We start from the raw sequence: 15,257 nt of genomic DNA, 5'->3' as shown, positions 1-15,257 counted from the left end.
CTGTTGTTTATAGGTTGTTTAGTTATGTTAGATGATTTGAAGATGAGTTATTATTAGCTTGACAGAAAACTGAGTAAAGAAGCCATGAGAATCTATAATACTTGGCTTTATGAAAGGTTTCTTGAAATATAAATGTTAACTTTTTTATGAAAACAAGCAATTTTATTTGTTTTGTAGAGATTCCTACCTTCTGGGCATGTCAGTTTATCCCTTTAAGTCACTGTACTCTGTGTTTTTTGTTTCTCTGAACTCCTGTGTTTACTGTAAGTTGTTTATTAAATTTGAGTGTTGATCACATTCAGATTTAATTTTAGGGAGAGGTAATGATGGACTTATTACTTCATAGGTAATTATATACAGACTGTATTATATACAGTCATTATGATGCAAATATCTAATTCTCTCTCTGTTTTTAGTAGTGTTGCATGATTATTGTTCAGATTAGGCAATATTGTATTTCTATGACCCTTTTTAGTTACTTCTGTGAAGAAAAAATTTATATCACTTCTTTGGTTAGAAACAGTTGCTAATCATTAATTTCTCAAAATAATGTGTTGGTTCACTAGCATTTTTAAAATGTAGCTATTTTTAGAAATAAACCCATAAATTTGTAAATCAGGATAGATTTGATATGTTTAACTCCAATATAATTAATGTTTTCATTTTTACATTTTCTCATCTCTAGCAAGTGGCAGCTTCTGCAAATTGGGTTCTGACAGCTTTTGATATACACTAGTAATGTTTAACACTTAAAAAAATTTTCTGATATGTGAAGATGTCCAGTCCAGGAATCAGTATTTCTCTAGAGAAGCCTGGTTGGGAAATTGTTACCAAACAAAAACAGACATTTATTTATCTACTTATTGGCACAAAAAAACCAAACTCATGAGGCAGGTGCTGGTGAAAAAGTAAAGATGTTTATTCCGGTGCTGCACAATGTGGGGAAATGGTACACTCATATGTCAAAGGCCATCTTAATCTTCCTGCTCAAGCACATAATTCCTACAAAGGTAGGGAGGTAAAGACTTTTTTCCCTAATCCAATTGTCTTTCTAGTTTTCCGTGTGCTTGGGGCCCTATTCATTCATCTTTTTATAATTGTTTTTAGCTCACTTGGCCCTGCCCATTCATCTTTCCAGCTTAGCGTATGTTCAGGCCTTGTCTTTTTAACTTTTGGCATGTGCTCAGGTCCTATCCATTTATCTTTCTACTTTTTGACTTGCTCCATTTAAGAACCTCCCCTTGTCACCATCTTGGCCAATGGGTGGAGATTCCCCTGGCACTCTATTTTACAGTAACCAATCCAACTTCAAAACTCTGGACACTTGTAATCTTAGGATACATGGATGAAGGCCTCATCATTCTGTGGTTACTTCCTGCTGTCAAAGAACACAGTCTTACCTACCTCCACTTGCAGAGATTTTTACTATCTAACAATGGAAGGGGAGGGTCAGTAATGGAAGGAAACTTTAAGCCAGGGATCAATGACTGCTGTCATCACAAGATATCATACACAGTATCTTAAGGATGGCACTGCTAAACAAGGAAAGCTTGTATACCACTTCATGTTTCAAGAGACAGCATTACAGACGGACTTTCAAAGTGAGACCTCTTGTTCAGGCAATCAAATGTTTATTAAGAAGTCAGAAACTAGAGAGACTAAAGAATCCACATGAACTAACTCAAAACAGGGCTTTAGGTAGCAACCTACCACAGGAGAATGAATTTGCTGAGAAAGACTGTCTGGAAAATGCAGGGGAAAAAGCAGGAAAAGAAAAAATAAAATAAAATAAAATAGACTGTTACTTAGCTTTGGAAACCATTGTCCTGATGGAGAAATTTCAAATCTCCTACAGCAGTGCAGGCCCAACTTTCCCTTGCAGTACCAACAGCAAGATCTGAGTCCTTGTCAGGAGACACTAATTTATTCAAGTGTGGTGGACCTAAGGCTTGATTCTCATGGGTTTTATAGAAGAGTGTGTTGTCAGCTGGACACCATGGGGACTGGTTCATTGCTCAGTTAAACTGCTGTTCAGTACGTTGAGTCTTCCAAGTGTTTAGCAAAAATTATATTAGTATTGACATTTAGACCTGTATCCTATTTAAGACATATTAAAAAAACCCCTTAGATACATTTTGTTTTCCCACTGATGTATTATTGACTGTAATTTTTGTATTCTATTGTTTAAGAATGTCTTCATTTATCACTTATGATCTCACTTAAGAAGTCTAGAATCCACATCCTGATGTAGAGGAATGCTACATATTTTGAGTCCCCAATTCACTATGAAAAGATAGCATGGGAGTGTAAAATAATGCATATGCAAATAAAGTTTTTGGAGTTGATAAATGTTGTCTCCTTAATCAAATACATTTTCCCTTTCTCTCTAAAATGTCTTTAAATTTCAAAGCACTTGTTAAACACACAGACACACACCCCATACCTAATCCCGTTTATATTAATGGAAATAAAAAATTTACTATTTATGAAAAAATAACACAAGACATACTTCATAGGGTCTCAGCTCCTGAAACACAAGCTACATATAACTACACCTTAAAAATTTTGTACGGTGAAATGTGTGAAAGCACACGGAAAGTTCGGTCTTTTTCACATACAAATCAGGTTTTCTGACATTAGTTTTAAAATCAAACGGTGTCGCAGTTGTTCGATTCCCTCCCCTTTGACACGTATACACTTAGACTGGCAAACCTACTTTCATTTTCTTTCAAAAATACATATATTTGAAATAAATACACACGATAGCAGGGGACTGCCCAGGTTGCTAAATTTATCTTTGCCAGCCACGGGAAGAAGGAAACACATTTATTATGAGGGGGCATCCATGGACCTGTAAATAATTTGAACAGGCACCTCAGTCAGGAAGGGTAAGTCAGGTCCCCCGGGAGTGCCCGGGGCGGCCACCACGGCCAACGACAGATGGTACCAAGGGAACAGGACGGCCCAGGCCCAACGCTGGCTCTACTCTCAGGCGGCGAATGCAACGCGTGTCAGGCAGCCGGTGGGATAGCGGAGGACTAGAACCCGTTTAAACAGATTCCAGCCGCCGGAAACGCCGTCGCAGGCGAAGATACTCGGTTTGGAGTCGCGAGACCCTGGAACCCACTGGGCGGAAGGGGTACTTCTAGCCTTCCGCATTTTCCTGGGTCTCTCTCTGCTGGGCAGTGACGTGACGTACTGACGGAAGGCCCGGGCCAGGGAGTTGTACCGTTTTCTGTCATCTCCGAGTTCAGCCCCTCCTCTTTCCTTCCTCCCTCCCTCCCTCCTCCCGCCCCGCCAGCCGAAATTCGGCCCAGGAATCAAGAGAGAGGGCAGCCTGCAGCTCCCAACACCGACACCAACCGCCGGTACCAGGTTTGGTGAGTTGCGGGCGCCGCCGCGGCTGCGGGGCCTAGAGCGCGTGCAGGGGCCTGGTTCCGGCCTAGTCGGCGGCCTGCCAGGCGCCATTGCCCGATGAGCAGGACGGCTTAGCGCGTGGAGTCCATTGGGCCAGAGGAGGCCGCAATTAGGCCTGGGTAGGAGCTCGGCTTCCCAGAACCGTTGTGGTGTCACGCTCTGTAAACGGGAGGGGTTTGGGAGAGGGCTGCCTGGTGGCTCGGGAGGCCGAGAGGGGCTTTCGCTCGGAGCTTGGTCGGCCACCGATACCGCGTAGGGGCGAGGCCTGGCACTTTGGCTAAGGCCGCAGGCGTGAGCTGAAGGCCGCAGGCCGGCGGGCCGAATTTTCGCTATGTAAATATTGGCGAGGGGTGGGGGAAGGACGGGGGACAAGATGGCGACAGCTTGAGGCCTACTGCTCGGGACGATTTAAGGGATGGCCGCGCGGGTAATCCGCCATCTTGAATGCTGTGTTTGAACAGAAAATTCCGCTATAGCCAGTAGGGGGGAGTTGGAGAGCTGGCTTCGGCAGTGGCGGCTTTGGTGGCGGGCCTCTGGGGCCCTGCGCAGCAAATAGTGTGTGGGTGCGGAGGGGGCGTGCCTGCTTCCCCTAGGACGTTGCCCTGGCGGCGGCGGCGGCGAACTGTTGGAGTTCTTCGACAGCGCCACCTTCCTGCCCTGAGTCGCTCAGCCCAGTGAAAGCCTGTTGATTCCAGTTGTATTTTGATTGAGCTGCGGCACCATTCAGGTCCTTGCGCCTTTCTTAGGGAAGGGTTGGGCAGTGGGAGCCGAGGAAGTTTGGCTCCGCGAGGCAGATGGAACGCTAAGGAGTTTTATCTGAATCTGAGCAGAGTGATTTATTGCTGATAGTGTGTCCCTTGCGCAGTTGTTTTTCAAAAGTTGCTTGACCAACTATTTGATGAAAAACAATTGAATTTTTTGGAAGAAAGTTATCACTGCTATGGTTTAATAAGGGCGTAAAATCGCATTTTGCAAAGTTGAAAGCGGAGGACGATGTGAAGACTAGTTTTTTTTTTAATTGAGAAGTTGCATTGACAACCTATATTTACTTTAATGATCATTTTTTGAGGTGTGGAAAATTTTTTCTTATTCAGATACAACAGAATGTACATTGTTTACCTGTTAATGAACCCTGGTGCGAGATTTTCTATCATTCGTTATAGTAGTTTAGATTTCGTACTGATCAACTTGTTGGTAAGCTCTTGAGGCCAGAAAGGTGAATGCACCGCTGTAAAAAATGGAAGAGGTTCTTAAAATGTACATCAAGTGGCTGAAATTTGGAGCATCAGGAAAGGAGTGAGTGTTATTCAAGTGTAGCAGTTCGGGAAGGTACATTGAAAGATGGCTAAGACTTTGTTGCACGGAGGAGGGAGAAGAGAGGGGGCATTGTAAGGCTGCATATTCTTCAAAACACAACAAATACTTAATTTTGGCTGGAGTGTAGACAGGAAAGTAGAAGAAATTTGGCTAAAAAAGGCAGATTGTGAAACGAGCAGAGTGATGGAACACCTGAGCTGAACTTCAGATTCATTTGGCAGTTTTGGTCCGTTGGAAAAGTTTCAGTGTTGACAAATAATTTCATCAGTTTTTCGTTACTGCAAATATGTCAAGAATTTGTTTCTTGAGTGATTCCTTTATTCTTCTCGCCTATTCCTTTTTTCTATACTAAATTGAAACACCAGATCTGCTCAGAGTGTTTTTTCTCAGTGAACAGAATTTTATTTACCACAGTTGAAAATTACAAGGATAGTTTAGAAAGCAAGTTTGAAAACTAACGAGTAATTCCTAAAAACACAGTGGATTTCAATTGGCCTTATGCAAACCTCCTTTCCCGTAGTGAAAATATCTCCCTCATGAAAGTAATTTTTTAAATTCATTTTTAAATTATTGATTTTTGAGAGATGAAGTCAGGGAGAGAGACTGATTCCTTGTTCCACTTATTTAGGCATTCATTGGTTGATCCTTGTATGTGCTCTGACTAGGGATCAAACCCACATCCTTAGTGGATTGGGATTATGCTCTATTCAACAGAGTTGCCCACCTAGGGCATGAAAATAATCTTTATTATTACTCTTCACTAAGCTAAGCTTTTATACTTCACTTGTTCCTACACTGTAACAGATCAGTCATTGATGTCCTATGAGAGATTCTCATGTTAATCATGAAAGGCCATGATTAGAAAAGTTGAAGAAGCTGGATTGCAGAAAGCAAACTAAAAGTTGCTAAAGCAGTCCAATTGTTGATGTAGTAAGGCTAAACATAAATTGTAGAAGTAGTTGCTTTCTATCTTGACAGCTGGAAAGGACATAGAAGAGCTCTAAAGAAGATAGAGTTGTGTATTGTACAGTACAGCAGCAGGTGTTCCAGTGCAGCAGCAATGGATATTCAATATTAAGAGTAAATTAGACTCAAGTTTATAATTAAGACAGGTAAGTATAATTTAAAGAATTTACATAAAAGATGGTTAAATATAAATTTTTACTTTTTTACTTAAGGGGGTAGACTTGGATGATCTGGAAAACTGATAGACTATTTTATTAGCTAGTTCTCTTGGTTAAATGAGGCGTTTATAATTGATGTGTGTTTTTTAAATAGGTGCAGCTTACTTTCTTTTTCTTAAAATAAAGCATACCATGCTTTTTGTAATACTTACTCTCTTACCCTATTAGCATTTGAATTTTCACTAATCATTTTTGTTACTGTTGCACACTAGCAATTAACTTCAAACTTCAGTATTTTCTCTTAAACACAACCCCGTTCTTTGAAATTTTTCAACCTCATAATTACTGTTTTAACTGGGAAAGATAAATGGTCATGTGAAATAAATACTTGATATCTTTAACTTGATGCTTTTTCTCTATTTCTGCCTACACTTTTCTTTCTTTTTGCTGTAAGAATGCCTACCTTTGAAGCCCAGCTGCTCTGCCTTATGCAGTGTCTCAGTTCTCCTTCTAAGTATTCATTGTTAATCTAATAATAATTTCATCTGTCTTGTCTTTCTTTTCATCTGTATTATATCTCTTTATCTGATTTGTTTCTAAATTTATTATTTTCTGAATTGTAAAACTATTCCACAGTTAACGGGTATGTGCCATAAAAGTGTTTTGTGTTCCAGAAACTCTGAGCCTTCTCTGTCTAGTATGGTTCTTTTTTTTCATGACCTCAGTGTGAGTACTCCTTTGAGTTCTTTGTCCTTTTTCCTCCAATCTTACTCCTTGACATTAGCCTCTTACTATGCCTATGTGTGGCCTCTTCTAGCATTTCTAGTCACCTACTGAACAGTTCCAAGATTCTTCTTGATTCCTCAAAGTCAATATTGCTGAAATAAATTTATCTGACATATAGTAGGTGCTCAATATTTATTGAAAATATTTTCTTTACTAACATTCCTAAAACAACTACTTCTTGATTTCTTTCTGTTTGTAGTTCTTTTCTGTAGACCTGCTCTTCTGTCATGTAGAAGCAATGTACATTATCTTTAGTTTAGCATTAAATTTCCAACATCTTCACTAAACTTTGAAGGTTCTAATTATAGGCAGTTTCTCAGTGTGTATTATGCCCTTAACAAAATGATTTGGCACATGGACATTGTTTCAGTATTTTTTTCAATAAATGAATAGAGATTTATAGGGAGTTCAATAGCTTTCCAGTGAAATTAAGTACCTAAAATGATACTGTGTTTGTGATAGATTAAATAAATATTAAAGCATACAACATACATTGTGTTATGAAGGAACCAGATAAAAACAGAAGCTCAAGGAACAACTATCTCGCATTAACTTCCACTAATAACAGCTGAGGGCAACCCATAATTATTACTGAGCTATATTTCAAAACTTTTATGAAATAGAGATTTCTTATTATACTACAGCATAACATAAAGAGTTATTAGGTTATAACCTGCTTCAGTGAAATTTTAAGAGAGCTACATACTAAAAAATCAAAGAAGCCCTGAAGGCTTTTAAAAAGTAGAGTACATAATTAACATCAAAATAGTGACACTTAAATTATGAAATGTTGCATAGTTATACAAATGTGTAACTTTTAGAGATGATGCGTTATAACATTTCATTTTTGTTTCGTGTGTTTTTTTTTTTAAAGAAATGAAATCCTGCAGATGCAGTTAAAGGTTTTCTTCACTCCATCCCAATTCTTTTTTTCCCCAAAATAACTAGTATCAGGTTTGTATACCCAAAACAATTTACAAATAGGTTATCACATTAAATGTGTCATTTTATATATTTTACACTTAAGAGTGGGGATTTGGGGTTACATCATCTTATGTGTGGGTCTAGATTAGTGGCTCTTTTTTTTTTTTAATCATTGTTCAAATACAGTTTTCTCCCTTTTATTCCCAATCCAGCCCTCCCTCCGACTAGTGATTCTTAATATGTGGTTCAGGAACCCTAGGGTTCTCTGGTACTTTATGGTATCAGTAAGGGGGAAACTATTTTCATAACAATACTAAGAAGTTATTTATCTTTACGCCTTCTTTCCAAAGGGTAGTGTGACATGGTGTTTAACAAAAATTGGAAGCAAAATTGAATGAGTGCATTCACCTTTTAAACTAGACATTAAGGAGATTTATAGAAATTAATTTAGAAAATAGTTTAATGCTGTGGTTATTTGAAAAAATGATTTAAAATGAATAAACATAAATGTCCTTAAATTACTTAGCTTTAATTTTATCTTTCTAAAATTTATGTTCAATTTTTAAAAATGATTTTATTTATTTATTTCTTTTTAGAGGAGAAGGGAGGGAGAAGGAAAGAAAGAAACATCAGTGTGTGGTTCTTTTTCAAGCACCCCCTACTGGGGACCTGGCCCGCAACCCAGGCATGTGCCCTGACTGGGAGTTGAACGGGTGACCCTTTGGTTGGCAGTCTGGCACTCAGTCTACTGAGCCACAGTGGCCAGGGCTAAATTTTTTTTATATGCACAAATATATATGTTATTTGTGTCTTTATGTTGGACCATACATTGCTTCTTGTGGGTCAGGGCCAGAAAAGTTAGACCCTCTGTACTACAGCATGCTTCTTGTCAGTGGATAATATTCATAATGGTAATGTTAACAGTGTAACTTATGTTATTAAAAGCTCTTTGATATTTTCAAATTACAGTGTAAAGGAGTCCTAAGGTATATTTCTAATTTGTCTATTTTGATTACATTGTTCTATTGCCTATCTGTATACCCTGTTTATAAAACTGTAGTTTTACAATTAAAGTCTTACTATGCATTATCTTCCTTGGGATTGTTTTATCTCTTTGTCTTCTTTCGCTTATTTTAGAGTCATTTTTTGCAGTTGGGAGAATTGTTAGAGTTTGTATTTCCATGAGGTATGTAAGAATATATAGACAGATAATGTGCTTTTCATGAACAAAATATGTCTATTTCTATAGACTTTTATGTTTACTATGTTAAGTGTCATGCTGTATTATTTAATGTTTTGTTAGCATAGTGAATAGTAGGTTTAAAAATTATAATTTCCAGTTATGAATTGTAATGGACTGTTGACTTTTGTAGTGGTCATGCAACTTTGAATGATTATATGCATAACCATTTTTTACACATTCTGAGATACACTTCCCTCATATTTTTACATTTCTGAAATCTATGTATTTTACAATTTATGGGGTCTGAGAATCAGTTTTGGCCAGACAGCAGTCATGAGATATATAAATGTATATCTCACAGCCTGCAATAATTATGAAATGCTCATTTTTATCACTTCAAATGAATCATATCCATTATTAGGTTACTACTACATGGATTGCTGCTAATACATGCTAAACAGTACATATGAAAGTAGAATAAGTTGCCCTTGGAAAAGTTCAAAGATGTTGAAGCTTTTTCAGAAGCTTTGTAGAATTATTAATCATCATGAAATAAATACTTGCCATTACCCAACTTTTCAGCAGTTTTAGTTTCCTCCTGTGAAACCCCCTGTTGCAAATTTACTTGTATTTAATTTCTGCCAACTTTATACTCTCTGACTATATAATGTAAACCATTGTTTCCTGAGCGTGAATGATATAAGGAGAAAAATTATTAATGTATGTTTGGGAGACGAGAATCAGAAAATTGATTGTTGCATACATTTTACCAAGCCTATATTTCTTTAAAAATAATGGTAAACAGGCACTGTTTTGAAATTTGCTGAGAAGAGCAAATTTTATTCCTAGATAAAACTATCTAGGAATCGGGATTTATGAAATGTAAATAATGGGAAAATTATAGTCATTAGTATCTTAACAGATAAAATACTGCTAAACTCTTGAATGTATGGTGGCATTATTTTAAAGAATGGAAAAATATTTTGCATATTTGCTGGAATTCTCCTAATCCTTCATTTGCATTACAGCTGTAAATTTTTTCATGGTGCCTTCTCCCAGGAGTCTCATGATCTTAATTTTCAGAGTCAGCATCATAATTTTCAAGATGATAGCTTTCAGCTTGGGCAGATGTTAAACTGAGTTTCACGTAATTTGGAATAAAGTGTTGAAGGTTTGAAGTAAAGTGTTGTCAGGGCATTTAATAACAGGTAACAGTGGGGTTTGTTCATCTAATCTTTAGACTTGGTTTCCTGATTAATTATGCTTATTTAATTTTCTGTTCAGCTGATGTCTGGGCATAGTTCTTGCTGTAAGTCATTGTCAATTTCAGTGAAATCAACTTCACTGAAGTGTTTTCAGGTATGGCATCAAACCATAATTTTTCATGTTTATCACAGTTGTGGGGCCTCTTTGGAGTATAGTCTTTTTTTTAAGAACATGATTTTCTAATTATTGGAGGCAGTCGGCACTTTTATCCCAAGAATGGTTGTTTAAGTAAGGTGGCCATCTTTGCAATGCAGAAAAATTTCTTTTGCTTATTTTAGCTTTTTTTTTCAGATGATGTAGAGGGGAAAATAATTTATTAACTACATTTTTGGACAATGGTTGTTTTGTGCAACTAAAACCAGTCTAGATAGGCATACGTTGTTACATGCCAGACTATATCTTAGTAAATGCAGAGGATGTGAAATTGAAATTGACTATATTATTTTTTAATCCTTACCTAAAGATAAATTCATTGATTTTAGAGAAGGTGGGAGGGGCTGTAGGGGCGGAGAAAGAGACAGGTCTCCACTGGGGATTGAACCCACAATCCAGGTGTGTGTGCTGACCAAGAATTTACCCCATACCTTTTGATGAATGGGACACTGCTTCAGCCAGCTGAGCCAATGGGCTGAAGTCAACCCTTATACTTGGAAGGCTTTCAATTACTAGCCAACTTTGTAGAAAGGTCCTAGAGTGCAGCTTGGAAGTTAATGGTAGATTTTCACTTGAGCTCTTCTTTATTTTTCTTTATTGCCAGGATTCAGTGATCTGTGGTATATTTGGTTGGCTCTGTGAACTGGTTACTGTTTTAAACCCCAAAGCCCCTGATATCACTACTTTCTTCCCACATGTGTAAATATCTGTGTAGTATTGACTTTTATTTATTGACTCTACTTACGTCAGTGGAATAGGCATAACTTTATTTTAGAAATTTCACCTCCCAGTAAATTCCTTGATGTGAAAAGCTGTAATAGAAGTGTTAAAGGAAACACAAAAGGCTTGAAGAATATGCTGGCCATTTAGGCTGCAACATTAGGTAATAGTAATAAGTCTGTTGTGTTAGCTTTGGTTCATATTGTAAAGAACGCTAAGTAATAAGGAAGTGATGAAGCTATCTGAGCAAAGTGTGTCATGATGGAAGTAGTGGTTTGGCAGCGTTCATCTTCCTGATTGTGTGACTGCTTCTGAAAATCGGCATCAATTTATTCTTATAGGGTTCCTAGTCTTCTGGTGTGTGTCTTGAGAATGGCATAAAAAAGCAAGGCCTTTTGACTGAATATTTTCATCCAGAAATCAGGAAATGTGGAGATTAAATGAGGAAGAGAGAATGAACAAGATTAAAGCTTAAATAATAGGGAGGAAAGAAAAAGAGAGTTATTTTGCCAAGAGAAGTTGGGTTTTATTCAAATGAAAATAATACAGCCTACAGCTAGCAGAAGTGATAGAGTTTGTGGATTTTGGAGATCACCTTTTTGTGCATGGTATTGGAAGTTGTGGGTATGAAAAGAAACAGAAGATGTCTAGATGTACAATCCTGGGCAACACTGCAATAAGGGGTGACAGGGGACAATAGCCTGCAGTGGGACAAGGTGAGAAGAAAATCAGAATGTTGCTTTAAAAAAAGAGATGGAAGCAGAGAATTTCAAAGTTATCTTTTAAACTCTAAAAGAAAAACTTAAGGGGATCAATTAAGAAAAGACAATTCTGCATGTCTCTCCCCTTTATCGAAATGTGAATGCAAGTTTAAACATGCAATGCAAGTTTAAGGTGTTTAGTGAAATGATTTGATATATGTATATGTAGTGAAATGATGTTCACAATAATGCTAGCATTGCCATCTCATCTCATAATTATTGTTTTTTAAATTTGTGGTGAGAACATTAAGATGTACTCTTTCAGCAACTTTACATTTTATAGTGTGGTATTGATAACTGTTGTGATCAATTCTATACATTAGGTTGTCAGAATTTATTCCTCTTTTAAATAGAAGTTTGTACTCTTTGACCACAAGCCTCCCTTTTCCTCTACCTTCCTGCCCTTGGGAATTATAATCCTACTCTCTGTTTGTTTCTGTGATTGGGCTTTTTTAGTATTTGTCTTTGTCACTTTGATTTATGTTACTTGGCATAATGACCTCAAGGTCCATCCATGTGGAGCAAGTGGCAGGGTTTCCTTCCCTTTTATGATGAATAATATTCCATCTTATAGATATAAAATACTTATATTTTATTTTATAAACATTTTAAATAAGTGCTTATAAAATAAACATAATGGAATATATATTCCATTCCATAGGATATAATACATATATTTATTATATTTACACTATGTAAAATACATATGTACTTATATGCATGTATATTTCAGTAATGCACACTTGGGTTATTTCCAAGTCTGGGCCACTCTAAATAATACTTGAGTAAACATGAGAGTGCACATCCTTCTTTGACATAGCAATTTCAATTCGTTTTAATATATTTCCAGACTGAGATTGTTTGATTATATGGTAGTGGCATTTGGGGAGGGGGGATCTTTTTTTTTTATTATTATTATTAGAGGAACCGCCATACTGTTTTTCATAGAGGCTGCACCAATTGCCAGTCATACTAGGAATGCACACAGGTTTTATTTTCTGCATTTTCGCGACAGTTATCTCTCGTCTATTTACAGCCATTTTAATGAATACAGGGTGATAGCTCACAGTGGAGTTTTGGGTTGCATTTTCCTAGTTAATGATATTGAGCAAGTTTTCATGTACCTGATAGCATAGTTTGTCCTAGTTGACACAATTAATTTCTTTTGCCCATTTTCCAGTCGGATTCTTTTTCCATTGACCTGTGTGCATTTATTATATATGTTCGGTATTGATCTCACATCAGATATATTGCTTGAAAATATTTTCTTTTATTTTGTAGGTTTCCGTTTTCACTTTGTTAATGGTTTCCTTTGCTGGTGCAAAAAGCTTTTTAGTTTGATGTACCTATTTTTTTAAATGTATATTTTATTGACTATACTGTTACAGTTGCCCCAATTTTTCCCCCTTTATCCCCCCTCTGCCCTGCATCCACCCCCATTTAGTTGGTTTCCATGGGTTGTACATACAAGTGCTTTGGCTTCTCTGTTTCTTAACCATTTTTAACCTCCCCCTGACTATTTTCTACCTACCAGTTATGCTTCTTATTCTCTATACTTTCCCCTTCTGCTCTCCTCCCTTTCCCCATTAATAATCCTCCATGTGATCTCTATTTCTGTGATTCTGTTCCTGTTGTAGTTGTTTGCTTAGTTTTTGTTTTTGTTTTTGTTTTTTTAGGTTTAGTCGTTGATAGGAGTTTGTTGTCATTTTACTGTTCATGTTTTTTATCTTCTTTGTCTTAGATAAGTCCCTTTAACATTTCACATAATAAGGGCTTGGTGATGATGAACTCCTTTGACTTGACCTTATCTGGGAAGCACTTTATTTGCCCTTCCATTGTAAATGCTAGCTTTGCTGGATAGAGCAATCTTGGATGTAGGTCCTTGCCTTTCCTGACTTGGAATACTTCTTTCTAGCCCCTTCTTGCCTGTAAGGTCTCTTTTGAGAAATCAGCTGGCAGTCTTAATGGGCACTATTTTGTAAGTAACTATCTCTTTTTTTTCTCTTGTTGCTTTTCAGTCCTCTCTTTCTGTCTAATCTTGGCTAATGTAATTATGATGTGCCTTGCTGTGTTCCTCCTTGGGTCTAATTTCTTTGGGACTCTCTGAGCTTCCTGCACTTCCTGGAAGTCTGTTTCCTTTGCCAGATTGGGGAAATTCTCCTTCGTTAGTTTTTTAAATAAGTTTTCCATTTCTTGCTCTTTCTTTTCCTGGAGGTTCCTAAGCCTCTCCTTATTTATTTTGAATTCTCATTTCTCTATTCCATTCTGGTTGAATGTTTCTTCTTCCTTCTGGTCCACACTGTTGATTTGAGTCCTGGTTTCCTTCCTGTCACTGTCGGTTCTGTGTATATTTTCCTTTACTTCACTTAACATAGCCTTCATCTTTTCCTTTAATTTGGGACCATAGTCAACCCATTTTGTGAACATCCTGATTACCAGTATTTTGAACTGTGTGTCTGATAGGTTGGCTATCTTTTTGTCGTTTAGTTGTATTTTTTCTGGAGCTTTGATCTGTTCTTTCATTTGGGCCTTTTTTGGGGGGGGGGTGTCTCGGTGCTCGTGTAACGTAGTAAGATGTGGAGCCTTAGGTGTTCACCAAGGTGGGCCAACCCACCTTGCTGTGTTTTGACGCTGTATGTAGGGGAGGGGTCCAAGAGCAAACAGCGCTGCTTGTACCACTCTGCCAGTTTTCAGTCACTTCCCCCATACTCACAATCAAATTGGGCCCTTCTGGTGCTGATTACAGGGTGGATGTGTTTGTGTACATTCTAGGACTCGGTGGATCTCTCCAAGGAACTCTCCAGTGAGTCTGGGAGTTTCTTTCATTGCCGCCTCACCCCCACAGGTGTTTTCAGTTAGAGGTTTCGAGGCTTTGTTTCCCTGTGCTGGAACCCTGGGTTGTGTGGTCAGTCTTGCTCCCCAGTTGTTCCTCCCGGTTTATCTGCACATGAATGTGGAACTACCCAGTCTGCCAGACACCACCTTGCCTCCCTTGGTCCTCCACCTGCTGCTGTGCTGTGAGTCCCCTCTACCCAGATGCCCATCTCCACCCCTCCTACTGGTCTGGATGAATATTTCTTCTTTAAGTCTTTGGCTTTTGGTCTTCCATACAGTTCGATTTTGTCATTTCTGACTTTTTTTGTTGTTTTTAAAGTAGTTGTTGTCCTTTTTGTTATGCGAGGAGGCATAGTGTATCTGTCTATGTCTCCATCTGGGCTGGAAATCAGCCCTTTGCTCATTTTTTAATGGGATTGTTTATCTGCCATGTGTGTAGTCATCTGAGTTCTGTATATATATTGGAGATCAAACCCTTGTCTACAATACCATTGGCAAATATCTTTTTCCATGTGTGTGGTTCCCTTTCCATTTGTTGATGTTTTCTTTAGCCATGTAGAAGCTTTTTAATTTGATGTAGTCCCATTGATTTATTCTTTACTTTATATCCCTTGCCATAAGGGATGTGACAGTGAAAATATTGCTGCATGGGATATCTGAATTTTTCTTACTTCTAGGAGTTTTATGGTGTCATAACTTGTAAGTCTTTTATCCTTGAGTTTATTTTCACGTAAGGTGTAAGTTGGTAGTCTAGTGTCATTTTTTTTTTGC

At 37.7% G+C, this 15,257-nt stretch overlaps 1 protein-coding gene across 3 annotated transcripts in view; it reads left to right on the top strand.

Moving 5' to 3' along the window:
* The first annotated feature begins 3,057 nt into the window (after positions 1-3,057).
* Positions 3,058-15,257, top strand: part of LOC114489884 (zinc finger X-chromosomal protein-like) — a 60,617-nt gene continuing 48,417 nt past the window's right edge. The window contains exon 1 of one of the 3 annotated variants that reach the window (XM_036017261.1): positions 3,058-3,380. The gene's annotated coding sequence lies outside the window, so the exon portion shown is untranslated. Of the gene's footprint in view, positions 3,381-5,397; positions 5,847-15,257 lie in introns of those variants that run through there. The other 2 variants (XM_028503734.2, XM_036017257.1) reach the window with 2 other exon arrangements.

This window comes from Phyllostomus discolor, chromosome Y (genome assembly GCF_004126475.2).
Source record: "Phyllostomus discolor isolate MPI-MPIP mPhyDis1 chromosome Y, mPhyDis1.pri.v3, whole genome shotgun sequence".
In the NCBI taxonomy this organism is placed as follows: Eukaryota; Metazoa; Chordata; class Mammalia; order Chiroptera; family Phyllostomidae; genus Phyllostomus; species Phyllostomus discolor.
The sequence above is the reverse complement of the archived record's forward strand: the minus strand, read 5'-3'. Positions and strand labels throughout refer to the sequence as shown.